At 43.3% G+C, this 15,656-nt stretch overlaps 1 protein-coding gene across 3 annotated transcripts in view; it reads left to right on the top strand.

Annotated features, from left to right (window-relative positions):
- Positions 1-15,656, top strand: part of CDH13 (cadherin 13) — a 1,400,946-nt gene that overhangs the window by 1,095,432 nt on the left and 289,858 nt on the right. The gene's annotated exons all lie outside the window — the stretch shown is intronic.

Raw genomic sequence — 15,656 nt, 5'->3', positions numbered from 1 at the left:
CATGTCTTCTGCCCAGGAAACACATTTTTCTTTTCTTTCATTTTTCTGCTATACTGACCCTGCATCTAGGAATAACAGGGGGCTCCAAGAATCTCTTTTGTTTCCTTTTCTTTGCTGATGGGTAAAGTTTAAGAATTATATAAGTTCTTAGCAGGCTCTAAAGTGTCACAGGCATTTTCAACATGACATATAAATGCTTGCCCAAGAGAGCATCTTTTATCTTCATCATTATTGAAAGTTCTCATTTTATTCAATTCTTATGAAAACACAAAGAGGAAAAAAAGCCTAAAGGAACTAACTCACTCCTTACTCTTTCAATAGCACCATGACTGAGTGATCTGTCTTCTGCCTCTAGGAGGAAATGCCAGTAATCTTAGACCCCTCATCTTTTCGAACTGATTTCCCAGAGGGCAATCCACCAGGAAAGACAGGTGTCCCTGTCAGGGAAGGGGGCAGAAGCCTGGGTTGGATGAACATTTTCAAAGAGTCTGAAATAAAACTTTAAAACTGATTTTTTAAAAACCCTGATTTTCAGAATCCCTGTAATTGCATAGGCCTGCCTACATTGCTGCCTGAAGAACAGGATTATAAATACCCCATAAACAGGAGACCTTTTGTAGTCATAGCCCTGTACCTATTGCCATGCAGTTCTTTACTATGAATGATTGTATACGAAGCCCTAATAAATATATTGGGTCAAAATATATTTCTCTGTTTGGGGCTTAAAAAATCCATGAGTCCCTTTGCTCGTCCTCCGGTGGCCCCTGGGGCATCCCTGACAATCTTTACGACTCCAAGGAAATCAAGATTAGGACACAAGTGAATCCTGCCTGCCCACCCCCATTTCTCATCATCCTAAGGCAGTCTGGGACTTGGTTCGGCACCATGACTGTACCGCAAGGCACCCACAAGTAAACGATGTGAATGAGAACAATTAAGGGGAAGGAAATTTAATATGGACTGAAGACTTGCTATAAGCCAGCCTACCTCTTACTCATAGAGTTACCATCTGTTCTGTGTCTGCCGTGGCCTAGAGCTCTATCACAAAAGCATCCTTGGAACCTTGGTCCATTAATTCCAATTGCACAAACCAGTTGGATTGCTATGGCCCCTACCACAACCCCCACTTTGGAAACCTCTCTTGCTCACTCTTTCTTACTGAAGCTGCTATAATAAGAGGTACTGCTGGATGGCACATTGCCGGGACTAGGGTAAACAAATATAAATATTATTTGGCTATTTTCTTCATTTTGGAAGCTTCACGAAGGCCCAGCAAAGATAAAAAGGAAGAAATTAAACATTTTCAAAAATGGTTTTGCAAGAGTGAAAAAAATAATCCTCTGTTGTAGACAAATGCTCTTGAAATATTATGTGATGTCTGATTTTTTTGCCTCTCAATTAGAGTTATTTCATGCATTTTACAGATGAAGCCATTGTGTCAGTTGGAGGCCAATTTTAATCCCAAGGTTGATTAGACAGTTAGCTCTCCCTGGCTTGTGCCCTGTCCCTTTATTCTACACCCTTATACCCACACGGTCATTTATTTATACACAAATAAGGATTTGGTCTGATTCATTAGTGGAACATCCTAATGAACACTTGGTTGTGTTTAACCTTTTGCTGTAACAGAAGTCTCAAGGTTGCCATAGTAATAGGAGACTAAATCTATGGAGCCGCTCCTCCTCCCTGCATGGCTCAGGTCTGCAATCGCCCCGTTGCATGTATACAACCCGGGTCAAGTAAGAGCTGTGACTCCACTGTTTGCCAATCAAGTTCCAAGCTGTGGATGGTATTTGCAAAAGGTCATTCTCCTCTCCCATCATAAAAATGAATGAAACAGCTGGAGTGTAAATTGGGAGGAGGGGGGAACATTTCTCTTTGGCCATCTGATGATTTAGGAATTGAAAGGAGCCCCCAGATGACATCTAATATTGGTTTCCGCCAGTGTTTGACTTCGTCTGAGGACATGACCTGAAAGATGGTCATTTGGCTGTTGCTTGAAGCTACCTGGGAATGAGAGTTCCGTCTGGAGTTGTTCAGGATTCTTCCCCGCTAACCAGCCACTTACCCATGGGTGTCCACTCTCTGCCAGGTGTCATTTCCTGAATAAAACAAGCTCCCAGCACTCAGGGGCTCACAGAGAAGGGTGGCTAGGTTACAGAGTCCTCACCTAGATTGTACTCCCCCAAATAATTCCCACATAGGAAAAATATTTTCCTCCTAATTCCTCTCCTTTGTCCTCCCTTCCACTTTTGCTTTTGTAACTTTCTGTTCTCAACTTCCTTATGTCTTCAGTCAACCCCTAGAACACATCCTTCCTTCTCACCTTTAGAGAAACTTAACCCTTCCCCAACTAACCTGAAGGGTGTGAATGTATCTACCTTTCTTCCCCCCTCTAGCTAGGTAGCTATTTATCTGTCTATTCCTTCCTTTCCTTTCTTTCTTCCTTCCATTTCTTGCATTCATTCATTCATTCATTCATCCATTCAAGTTATAAAAGATCCAGTATGTGCCCAGCACTGTCATAGGCAATACATATACAACATTGAACCACCCTCATTAAGTTTACATTCTATTGTAAAATGAACAAGGTCTTAAAAATACAATATAAATATAAAATGATAAGTGCAATAGAAAAAATGGTTTATTTTTCTTTTTAAGTGGAATTGGTTCTTTCTCCCATCCTCTCAGCCTCAGTCTTTCAAAACTAAAAGGCAAGGTCAACATTCTCAGGGCTCCCTTGGAAGGACCTTTGTTCTATCATCCTCTTTCAGTAGCTCCTCTGAAGCTCATGCCATGTGATTATAGTCTCCACACCTCCTGGCTGCCAGTTCTCTTCTCATCCATTCACTGAGATTCTAGAACTCTGGGTCCTGGCTCATGGTTTCCTTGTCTACCCTTTCTCCTTTCATCATTGGAGTGATCTTAGCCTGTGAGTTGAAGGACCACATTCTTGACTTCCATTGTGCCAGTGATATTTATCTTGCTTTCACTAGAGCAGACAACTCATCGGTTCATATTCTAGACCTTGATAATATCCCAACTCCAATATCTCCCACCCTAAATCTCCTCCTGGACCATGACCTCTGTTTATCCCTACCCCCCCAACTAAAACAGCTCTTTAACTTTATCAAAATATCAAGATGTTTCTCTCTCTCTCTCTCCCTCAAACACACACACACACACACGCGCGCACGCACGCATGCACGCACACACATGCATAAGCGCGCGCGCGCACACACACACACACACACACACACCCCTTTTGCTCATCTCCCAGCCTCCTGGGCTTACTGCATTCTAGAGTCATTGATTGTCTCTATTGTCCCCTAAGCCCTCAATGACTATAAGCCCCTTCCATTTTCCTATCAAATCTAAACTCCTTATTAGCACAACTCATCTGTTTTCTCCCTTTTTGCTCTTGAAGTGTGATAAGCACAATAATCATCCCTCAAAGTTGCTTTTGTCTTAATCCCCAGAATCTGTAAATATATTACCTTAGATGGCTAGAGGGACTGCAGATGTGATTAAGTTAAGGATTAGGAGATGGAGATAGTAATCCTGGATCATCCAGGTGGCCCAGCATAGTCACAAGAGTCCTTATAGTATGGACATATGGAGGTAAAAGTCAGAGAAAGAGACGTGGCAATGGATATAGAGGTCAGACTGATACCACCATGAGCCAGGGAATGTGGGCATCCTCTGGAAGCTGGAAAAGGCAAGGAATGGGTTCTCCCCTAGAGCCTTCAGAAGGAACCAGCCCTACTGACACCTTGATTTTAGTTCCCATAAGACCCATTTCAGACTTCAGACCTCTAGAACTATAAAATAATAAATCTAAGTTGTTTTAAGACACTAAGATTGTGGCAATTTGTTATCACAGCCATAGGAATCTCCTACAAAGTGCCAACACCAACAGATGACATGGCCAGGCATGCAGGGGCGGTGGCCCTTGGCACCCTCGAGATCCCCACTCTGGCCAGACCTGCATGCAGTTAAGCGCTCGTGCTCAGAGGCCCCTCCCCTCCGCTTATTTCCGTCTAGTTGACTGGGGCCCCATTTGTAACAACATGAACCTCTGCTCCTCTAATAACATTAATAATATTGCTTTCACAGCTCCTTTCAGGGCCATGAAGGTGTTTCTTAGAGCCAGTCAAGAGCCTCCAGCAGCCTTGGCAGCTCTGTGTCACTTCACTTGTGAAAGGTGACCAAAGGGCCAGGGTGATCTATAGCTGAGCCTCTGGTCAGTCCCTCTGGCCCGAACAGAAGCCTTCAAAAGAAGTGTGCTCTGGTGTATTTCCTATTTGTGCATGACACAGAGCGGAGTCATTCGTGCTTATAAGGTTAATCTGAAAGCTTCAGTGGCTAGGTACCCACATTTTCACAGAGGGAAAGTGCCCCATTTGGGCTGCTCGTATTTATCCTGTGAGGGGAAAATGAGTTTTATTATTGGGCTTGGTATGACCTTCCATGGGTCTCAAGGGGATTCAGTGCCTGGGAAACACTGCAAACGAGCAGGAAGCAAAAACAGTTGGCTATTATGGGAAACTCATCTTTTATATTTAAAAGCATTAGAAACACACTGTAGGTCTCCATTAGTTTGACCTCAGTGGCTAGATTTTTTTTAACTTCAGTATTTTTCTGGGTCGTTTTTGGATTTATTTGTTTTTTTCATCAACAAGGTTTTCTTATGATGTCAAATTAGAGGACAGAATTCTGTTTTTTAAAAAGTGCTGCATGGTATAGAAATGACAGTGATATGCCATGATTTGTAATGCGTTGTTATATAATTCCCTGAAGAAGCCATGAAAATAAGCACTAGCCCACAAGATCAGAACTTCCGGTGCTTAACACCTACGAGGTGTGTGAGATGTTCAAAAATATTTGCTGAGTGAATGAAAAATGAGTAGACACATTGCAAATCAGTCTGTAAGACAAGGGAACAGATGAAATTCTACATCTGCTTAATATTCTCTTCTTGCCTTTGTTTGTGGAACAAGCTACACATACTCATTTGTTTGTTTTAGGGGAATTCTATTTGGTGCATTGATTCTGTTGTTTTCAGGTTAAATCGGCTGTTTCAAATCTCCCTATTCTCCAATGCATTCAGCCACTATTCTTGGTTTATTTGTTAAAATAACCATAGCACTGGACCTATCCATTGCATTTATCCTTAGTAAACAATTCTAGGGATTTGTTCTACCATCAGTTTCCCTGTTAAGGGGTACAAATATATGCTCTCAATATATTTCCTGGAGGCAAATGACTTTTCTTCTTCACATAGTGAGACCATTGCAGAAGGAAGGATGTGCAGAGTCTCTCACTTGAGAATATGGCACTGACATACATGTACTTAGTAATGGGACAGAGTATTGCAGTCTGGGTCCATTGTGCAGACACAGCGCTCAGAGAAGGCTCTCCATTATGTGTTGTAAAATCACTTCATGACCGCAAAGTTATCTCATTTATGGGAGGAGAGGCCCATTTTCTATGATTAGTCCAAAGGCTGGTCTCTCTGAGCCCTCTTTGACTAGGGTCGAACACAACAGGATTTTTTATGAAATCTTTCCTCTTGATAACCAATTGGTAAAGGAAAAGGGTCAGCTCCCGCAGGCTGGAGTTTGTTCATCATTGTATCTCTGTGCCAGGTGCAGAGTAGACCGGCCATCATAGTTGTTGGACAAACCGTTGAATTATACACTAAAAGACAATAGAGGAACACACACCCTCAGACACTCATGCATTCACATACAGCATTGAAGATGATCCTAAAGAGAGGGAAAGGAGGATGAGGGAAATAATGCTGGACAACCTAGTGTGTCACTTGGTGATTAGAACAATTCCCTTTTCCTCAATTAGGATTGGCCCTCCGTTACTTCTCAATTGTGGTAGTGCTCTCAGATCTTTCACTCTGCCCCACCTCAACTCACCCTCAGAGGATGAGCCAACAAGGAGGTTGCCAATTTTGGTTTACCCTTCTAAGGAATTAGTATTTTGCTTCAGTAACTTGGTCCAAGCAGAGAGCTCTATGTGCAGTATCTTTGCAATATTCCACAATGATGTGTACTGTCTGTTGACATTTGGTTGTTGTGTAATTGTTGGGGCTAACACAATTGATTCTTATTTCCCCCTTTCTTTAATATTACAACTAGTAGACTGTCAGGATTAAAGGGGAAATTAAATATAATCTCATCCCATCTGCCTTCTGATGTTTAAAACATTGCTTCTCTCTTTGCCCACATAATTTTCCAGTCTCTGCTTAAGTATTTCCAATGGTGGGTAATTTACTCTCTCATGAAGGAGTTCATTCCATTCGTTGTCAATTGAAGTTGTAAGATTCTTCGTCAACATTGATCTGAAATTCCTATATTCCTGCCTCATGGCCACAGTTCTACTTAGTGGTTTCCTCTTCCATATCCCAGGTATTTGGAGGAAAAAAAAAACCAAAACTGTTATCATGCTCTTCTTATCAACTTCATCTAAACACCAGTTCTTTCCATTGTTACTTAGTTCATTTGACTGAACCAACCAAGTTCTCCCAGGGCAAGAATGGGTTGGAGTTCTTTCACCGCTCTGGTGCTGTCTCCTTATCACTTGCTTTATTCATCCCAGCACTGTAGCAGGGGGTAGTTACTGGGGCAGAGGTGGTGTGCAAATCATGGAGGTCTTTGTAGGTCATTGCATGAACTTTGGATTTACTCTGAGGGACATGGGGAGCCATTGGAGGCTCTCAGAGAGGAAGGACATGGTCTAACTTATGTTTTAATGTGATCCTTTGGCCACTGTGCTGAGAGACAGACTGAAGAGGGAGGCAAGAACAGAAGCAGGGAAACCAGTGAGGAGGCTACCATAGCCAAACCCAGACCCAAGGGCTAGTCCCTTGGGCTGCAGTGGAGCCAGGACTGCTGATGAGAAATGGTCAGATTGTAGGTATAATCCGCTCACTCAATTGGACATTTATGACTCCCAGTGAACACAGCTTGGAAGCCAATTGGGATCCCAGTCACTTGGAGCACTGTTTTATCCACCAGATTGTCATACATGCTGAATGAGAGGAAATGAACTGTCAAAATGAGCTGTTGGGATAGGCAGATCTACAGGCAGAACATCGGTAGCTGTCATGGTCATTGTTAGTGCTGTTCCAGGCACAGAATCCGTTTACATTGTGTGCTATTATCTAATCCTATGACCTGCCTGAGTGGTAGTTGGTATTCCCTTATCATGATGGGGAAACTGAGGCTGAGAAAAGCTAAGAAATATGTCCCACATGGTACAACTCCAAATGATAGAGTGGGGACCTACACTTGAGATGTTTTCCTGCCATGCAGAGAACAGTGAAGAGGGACCCCCCACGCCCTTGATCACAGCTGCTATGATTATAGTGGGTAAAAGTTGAGTTTTAAGGAAAAGTTTTAGCCTGAAGTCAAGGAAAGCTCTGGCCTGTGGGGGCCCCCATATGTCACTCTGACTGCGGGTGAAGAGAGGTGTAGCCAACTCTGAGGCTCATATGAATGCCATAAGCTGCCCAAAGGCCCCCAAGAAAGTTCTGGAAGCCAAAGTCGCCTGACATAGGCAGCTGGGTCTCTGCAGCTGCATCTCACACACAGCCTGGGAGGCAGCGTAGCTGATCAAGAAGAGCGAACAGGTCACTGAGGGTATTTTCTTCTCTTTAAAAACAACCAGGACACCTTAAATGTGCCATTTGAAGAAAACCCTCCTTGCCCCATTTGACTTGATCCTTATGGCTCCTCTTCACAGTTAGGGCTGAGAAGGATTATTTTCATTTTGCACCAAAGGAACCAAGGGCTAAGGAGGTTATGTCACTTATCCATGCTCTTGTGGGAAGTCTTGGTAGGCTGCTTTCCAATTCCCTTGTGGCTCTACTGCACCATGCTTCAGGGAATGAAAGGCCCGGAGAAGCCATCAGCAAATATTGATTGAGCACCTACTATGTGTCAGATACCAAGGAGCAAAAAGAGACCAAGTCTTTCCCCTCCTGGAATTTAACTTATGGAAGGAGCGTTGGGATCAGAAAGGGGTTGTTCTGAGTTTTAGTGCTGGCCCTTTTATTAATTTGGATGGGATGATCAGTTGGTTACCCAGTATCTTGGAGCCTTACTTTCCTTATCTGTTCAATGGGGGAAATACAACTTATTCTGCATTCTCTTTAGGCTTGTCAAGTGGGCCCGATGAGTCAACAGGAGAAAAAAAAAAGCTTTGTGACATCTATGTGAACAGACTGGCATTCTTGTTGCAAAAATATACAACCAGTGGACAAACCACACCGACCCAGAATAAATAAGATCATGCATTGTTTTCTTCATGCACCTGCTAATTTTATCAAAGCATTTTGGCTTCATTCCCTATGACTGAAAGAAGCTCTTTGCTTCCATTTTCATTACGTCAGGGACCAGGTGTGGTTTCTCCCATAAATCTTCAATCCAGGAGCACTGCTGCCAGAAGATTCATTAGCCTGGCAAGAGAGAAGGGGAGCCCTCCCAAGTCCAGCAGCATAGACATGATGACAAATATGGCAAACTTAGGCTGCTGTAGATTCCTTGAATATACCATTAGCTCCTGTCGTGTCACATTACACTGGTTTATGCAAGAACCATGCAGACGGGAGTGTTTAAATGCCTTTATTACTTGGCATCATGATATTGGCAATACTTTGCAATGATTTTTTTTTTCTCAGTGAAAAACATGCCCTTCATCTAAAAATATGAATTACACTTAGTGGCTCATTGAAAAGTGTTTTCTTTGCATGGGGGGAAATCAATCTTTTCTATTGCTTATTTTTCTTTTCTTTCTAGCAAGGTTAATATTCAGAGCATGATCTGATGGACTTTATTTTACAAGGTGAGAGGTTTCCCAGAAGTGCAGTGCAGGGCTCATTAGTCCAGTGCAGTAGAAACTGTTCAAAGCAATTTGAAGGGGCATCATTAATAGCCCAGTCCTCTCTGTACATAAACTGAGGTCCCACCTTGCAGCTCAGGTTAATGAGGATTTTCCAGTAACTAAACTCACTCTGCCACGGGTTCAAGGTGGACCGTATTTGAGCCTTTTGTGACATATTGGGAAGACCATAGAGTTTCGTACTGTAGGACCTGGGTTCGAGTCCCAGCAGTGCCAGTCACTAGCTCTATGGCATGGGCTCTCAACTCACTTCCCCCCTGGTATGATGGACATTATCTGTATGAACGCTTTCCACAAGCATCATCAAAATATCAAATGATTCAAGTCCACATGCTCAAAATCTAACTTAGACTCTCTCCTCCACTCCCTTCATCCCAAACTCAGTAAAAGACCCCAGGATCCAAACAGTGTTCAAAATAAGAAACCACATAGTAATCAGATACACAGGCCCTTTCCCGTATTTGGCCCAGAGCCTCACTGGTGTTCCAACCTTTGGAACACCAGCGTGTCCATTTCTCTCTGCATCCGCTGCCACCACCCTAGCCGCGCACATGCCATCATTCCTCTCTTGAGCTATTAAAAGAGCCTCATACCTGGCATACCCTGCATCTGTTAAGCCCCCCCTTATTGGTGCAGGCAGAGCAGTCTTTTTCCCAAACACTGATGTCATGGCACTCCGTCCAAAGCCTTCTGGGGCTCCTCGGTGCTTCTGAATTGTAAACCAGTGTCTAATATGACATGGTTCAGCCGTTGCTTTCTCTCTCACCCCACCTCGTGTCACTCTCCTGGGCCCACTGCACTCCAGCCTGGCCTGCCTTGAACTTGCCATGCTCTCCCTGCCCCGTCGTGGGGACTTCGTTCATACGGTTCCTTCTGCTGCCATGCTCTTCCCTGTAGTCACATCAAAGTCTAAGGGACTCCTGATCAGCCTCCGGACTCAGCTCAGCTGATAAACCTTGGCTGTGCCCCTAGGTGAGGGCAAACCCTTCTGCCTCTCCCTCTCCCCATATTTATGACAATTCTCATTCTACATTACTCTTGTCACTGGTTGCTTATCGGGCTTCCTCACCTTACTATAAACTCGATGGTGAGAAGGTAGGAATCTAGTCATTTCTGTCTACCATTTCACCCCCAGTAAGTGGCAATGATAGGCCTGGCACATAGTAGGCCACTTGATAAATCTGTGGGGAACATATGAGATGTCAGTGGGTGTCATGTATTTTTAATTCCTTAATAAAATAAGCTACAGAGAGTTTACTTTGTACCAGACACAGTGCTGAGTGTTTCCTCATAAGCAAAGTTGTGCTGAAGCCGGCTTGTACCCAGTCATGAGAGCCTGTTGTGTATGTCTCTTCCCAATAGCACCTTCAGACGCGCTGGTAGTTTGAAATCAACTGGCCACAGTGAGGGTATATGCACCACAGAAAGTGGCACACTTAAAAAATCAGGTTGTGTACCTCCCATCCCCAACTGAGAAACACTCGTTATTAAACATCTACTGGCATACCAAATGGAATGGAATTTCAGATCAAGAGTATTTGGTATTCTTAGAAAAAGGGGGTATCATACTAATTCTTCAAAACTTCAGTGTAGCTGATATCAATGGAGAGGACAAAGTGGAGGAAAGGGAAATGCCTCTGGGTGACTGGTGTTGAAATTGCTGCTTGTCTTCCAGTCTGTTCTCTCCTTCTTCCAGAGAAATAGAAAGCTCATTGGAACTTATGGCCACCCAGAGCAAAGACTACATTTCCCAGCCTCCCTTGCAGCCAGATGTGGTCAGAGGACTGAGTTTGGGCCAATGGCCTCATGGCTCCGTCCAGGGATCTCCTGTTATAAAATGCTGGTGCTTATCCCTTGTCATTCTTCTTGAATCCTCATTTTCCTTGCTGTTGGGTAAAATGTGGGCAAGAAGGTGAGCACGTAAGCAGCCACCTAGGGAATGAAGGGCCCACATGAAGAGCAAGAGGATAGGAAGAACCTGAGTGCCTCCAAGATTAAAAATCCCCACACCAGCTCAGAACTGTCTACATGCAGAATTTGACATTAGAAAGAAACTTCTCTGTTTTCTTTAGGGTTCTTTGTCACAGCTGAACTGTCTGTTGGGCAGGATGAGTGTGTGTGTGTGTGTGTGTATGCATGCGTGTGTATGAAATATATACATATACACACATATATATGTATGTATAAGGGGTGGAAGCATACTGAAGATCTCGACTCTTCTACACCATTTAATGAAACAAACTACGTCTGTTAATAAGCTACTTGCAAAGTATTCTATTTTCTTTTAGTTTTTTATTTCCTTCTGAATATTTACAAATCTTATCTATCTTATCTTATCATTGGTTTATTCCTGGAGAGATTTTGCTGCCCTTCCCGCGCCCCCCCTCCCAAGAGACATTTGGCAGTGTCTAGAGGCATTTTTGGTTGTCACGACTGGGGAGTGCTAGTGGCATCTAGTGGGTGGAGGCCAGAGACGTTGCTCAGTGTCCTACCATGCACAGGACGACACCCACCACAAAGACTTACCAGCCCCAAAGGTCAATAGTGGCCATATTGAGAAGACTTGCTCTGGAGATCGCCAGAGGGGCTATTACCAACTTAAAAACTATAAGGAAGAATGTAACAATGCTCTTGACCTGAAAATCCATTTCATTGGTTATTTCATTCAAGAGCAATTTCACTACATATGTTCCCCCACACTTGGATTTACAATGATGCGCCATGCGTGATGTTTATTCTCAAGGATCTGTTTGGAGTTTAAGAGTCAAACAATGAATAGCAACATACCCAAGTACTCAGCTGTTTTCTTTGTCTTGGAAACCTGCACGCTTTTTTTCAAAGCACGAGGTCGATAATCCAATGGTGAATTTGTTAGACTAAGCTCGGCTGATAAAGTTTGATCTTTGGAAGAACTTCATGCCTTTAAATGCCTATCAAACTGTGATACACTGAATAATGTATTCCATGTGTAAGCTCAGCTACATGATAATAAAAAGAAAAGTTTGAAAACTTTGGTTGACTTTGGTGCATGCTGCCGGGAGACCTTCCGGAGACTTTCAAGGTCTGCCATGAATGTATGATTTAGACCACAACTCCTCAATTGTGACATTTAATCCATAGAGATAAATCATCATGCGCCATCAGTAGCGCTCTTTATGGATAAACAGGCCTAAAATAATTATGTTTAAAACTCCATCAGAGCCTCCATCAGAAAATCACCACCTTTTTTTTTTTTTTTTTGGTTTTTTGGTTTGTTTGTTTTTATGTAAGATACTAGGATGATGAAACTTTCCTGATTGTGGTGCTTGGGACCAAATTAAATCAAAGTAAAAACAGTAAAACTAACTTTCCCTTGGCTGTCCTTGTGGGATGCCGGGTACTGTTTCTTTCCCACCAACAGACTGGCCTTGGTCAGGAGGTGATCCTGACATCAGTCTCCAAGATGCTGTGACATGTGACGGTTAAGAGCACAGACTCCTGAAGCTGATCCTTACTAATTGACTGTGTGACCTTGTACAAGTTATTTTTTTTTTTTTTTTTTTTTTTTTTTAAAGATTTTATTTATTTATTTGACAGAGAGAGACACAGCGAGAGCAGGAACACAAGCAGGGGAGTGGGAGAGGGAGAAGCAGGCTTCCCGCAGAGCAGGGAGCCCGATGCGGGGCTCGATCCCAGGACCCTGGGATCATGACCTGAGCCGAAGGCAGACGCTTAACGACTGAGCCACCCAGGCGCCCCTTGTACAAGTTATTTGACCCCTCTGTGCCTCAGTTTGCTCCTGTGTCAGATAGGAGAAAAATAGTCCCTACCTCATGGAGATACAATAAAGATTAAATGAATTAATGTCCATAAAGCTCTTAGAACAAGAAACATGCTCAGCTTAATCCACACGTTTGATTAGTAAAATAAAGGCTTCACCCAGTGACCCACCTATCTTTATGATTCTCCAATATGCACACCAAGCCAGGAAACAAGAAAAGGGGGCATTCTTTTTTATGAATTTTTTTTATTTTTTTGTTATGTTAATCACCATACATCACATCATTAGTTTTTGATGTAGTGTTCCATGATTCATTGTTTGTGCATAACACCCAGTGCTCCATGCAGAACGTGCCCTCTTTAATACCCATCACCAGGCTAACACATCCCCCCACCCGCCTCCCCTCTAGAACCCTCAGTTTGTTTCTCAGAGTCCATAGTCTCTCATGGTTCGTCTACCCCTCTGATTTACCCCCCTTCATTCTTCCCTTCCTGCTATCTTCTTCTTCTTCTTTTTTTTTTTTTTTTAACATATAATGTATTATTTGTTTCAGAGTTACAGGTCTATGATTCAACAGTCTTACACAATTCACAGCCCTCACCATAGCACATACCCTCCCCAATGTCTATCCCCCAGCCACCCCATCCCTCCCACCCCCCACCACTCCAGCAACCCTCAGTTTGTTTCCTGAGATTAAGAATTCCTCATATCAGTGAGGTCATATGATATATATGAAAAGGGGGCATTCTTGATTGCCCCTTTTCCCATTTACCCTGGATCCACTCGATGTAATATGCTCTGATCTATAATCGTTCGGGACTAAATATCCATCAACAGATGAATGGATAAAGAAAATGTGGTATATACATACAAGGGACTATTATTCAACCTTAACCAAGAAGGAAATCCTGTCTTATGTGACAAAGAGGTTGCACCTGGAATATGTTATGCCAAGCTAAATTAGCCAGTCACAGAGAGAGAAATACTGCCATATGAAGTATCTAAAATAGTCAAACTCCTAAAGAAGAGAGCAGAGTGGTGGTTGCTAGGGGCTGGGTGGGGGAGGGGGAAAATGTGGCTTGCTCTTCGGCTTCAAGTTCAAGTTATACAAGATGAGTAAGTTCCAGAGACATGCTATTCAACATTGTGCCCACAGTTAACAATACCGATTGTGCACCTAACATTTGGTAAGAAGTGAGATCTCAGTTATGTGTTCTAACAACAACAAAGGTAGAAATTAATGTGGGATTCAACCTAGAGTTAAGATCAAATAAAGAGTTATTGTTCTATTAGATGCATTTTCTCCTTCCAAGATACCGTTCAGTGCCCCAGCCCCATCACGTCTGCTCCTCGATATCTCCCACCTGCTCCCATCTCCATCCAGCCGAGGGGCACGCTCCCACCCTCTGAGGCTGTCTGCCCCGCCAGTGGTCCCCTAACCCTGCAGCCTTCTTCCCCACCCCGTTCCTCTACCCCCTGCAGCTAGGGCAGCCTCTGAAACAGAACCCTAATGGTGCCCCTCAAAACCTGCTTCCACCCTGCTTAAAACCCCACGGTGGCGCAAGAGGCGCCCTGTACCCACATCTCATACCCTGGATTGCTGTATGAAGCTGCCCAGAAGAGAGCATCAGGGACTTGTCCTGAAGGCTTTTCTAGAATCAGATACACTAAAATGTTTGGTCTCTGGTATTTGTCATGCGGCATCAACCCAAACCACTCCAGCAGTGATTGCCAGCTCATGGAGATGTCAGATCCCAGGCTGGAGGGGAGCACAAGCTACCGAATGTCACCTGAGCCCAGTGGCACCAGGTCTACATTGCGGACTTCTTGTCTTCCTAGGGGCTCATTCAGATATTTAAGCACCTGAAATGATTGCATTTGAGATGGCATGGATCAAAACACCCAGCGCAGGGCCACATTCACAGTGACTCTCAATAATGATCTGTGAAGTCAAGAGATACATTTGCTCACTTACCAACAACCTGGAGGCTTGCTTAACTAACTGAGCCACCCAGGCGCCCAGCCAGGAGACATTATTTAAAGAGCAGTAATACAAAACACAGAAAGCTAATGAGCTCTCATACTAAATCCTGCGTGTAGACTTTTGTTCCCACAACTCTATATTTTTAAATGTTTTCTCCATTTCACAATAGTACTCCCCAAAATGGCAGGACGATTGTCTGAAAATACTTCTTCTGCTGCTGAACATATTCTGTATGTTTGAGATTGGGCCAGAAAGTCCATGCAGCAGTGACGTTGGAGGAGCAGACATCTAAAATATAAACCTTCACAGAGGGTTGAAAACCTGAAATATCAGGGTGCCTGTGTGTCTCAGTCGGTTACGCGTCTGCCTTTGGCTCAGGTCATGTTCCCAGGGAGTCAGCTTCTCCCTCTGCCCCTCCCCTACCTTGTGCGTGCGCACTCTCTCTCTCTCCCTACTCTCTCTCTCAAATAAATAAATAAAATCTTCAAAAAAAACTATTATAAGAAAACCTGAAATATCCATCAAGAATGGATCTCCATTAGTAGAGGTGACACATTTATCATGTGTATCTTCATTGCCAGCTTAGAGCACCTAACATAGTTTCTAAAGGAAAAGGAGAAAAAGAAGGAACACTACAATAATGAGAAAAATACAAGATTTGACATCAGAACGGCACGATTCTAACTGCAGCTTCCCCTTAGTAGCTGTGTGACCTCCGATTTCCAAACAATGAATCATGGAACACTACATCAAAAATTAATTAATTAATTTTTAAAAAATAGCTGTGTGACCTTGGTAAGGTAGTAACCGGATTCGAGCTCAGAGTCCTCAATGTTAAAATCAGAGTAGTAATAGTAATGCCTACATTCCCAGGCTATTGTATTGGAAACAGTGCTGTCTGGCACATAGCAATTACTTAAGAAAAAGAAACTAGTATTTATAATTATTTTCCCACTGTCACTGCCTTCCAGTTAGAGATCACCAGAAACACACCTG

This window comes from Halichoerus grypus, chromosome 15 (genome assembly GCF_964656455.1).
Source record: "Halichoerus grypus chromosome 15, mHalGry1.hap1.1, whole genome shotgun sequence".
Classification (NCBI taxonomy): domain Eukaryota; kingdom Metazoa; phylum Chordata; class Mammalia; order Carnivora; family Phocidae; genus Halichoerus; species Halichoerus grypus.
This window is presented reverse-complemented; position numbering and strand designations above follow the sequence as displayed.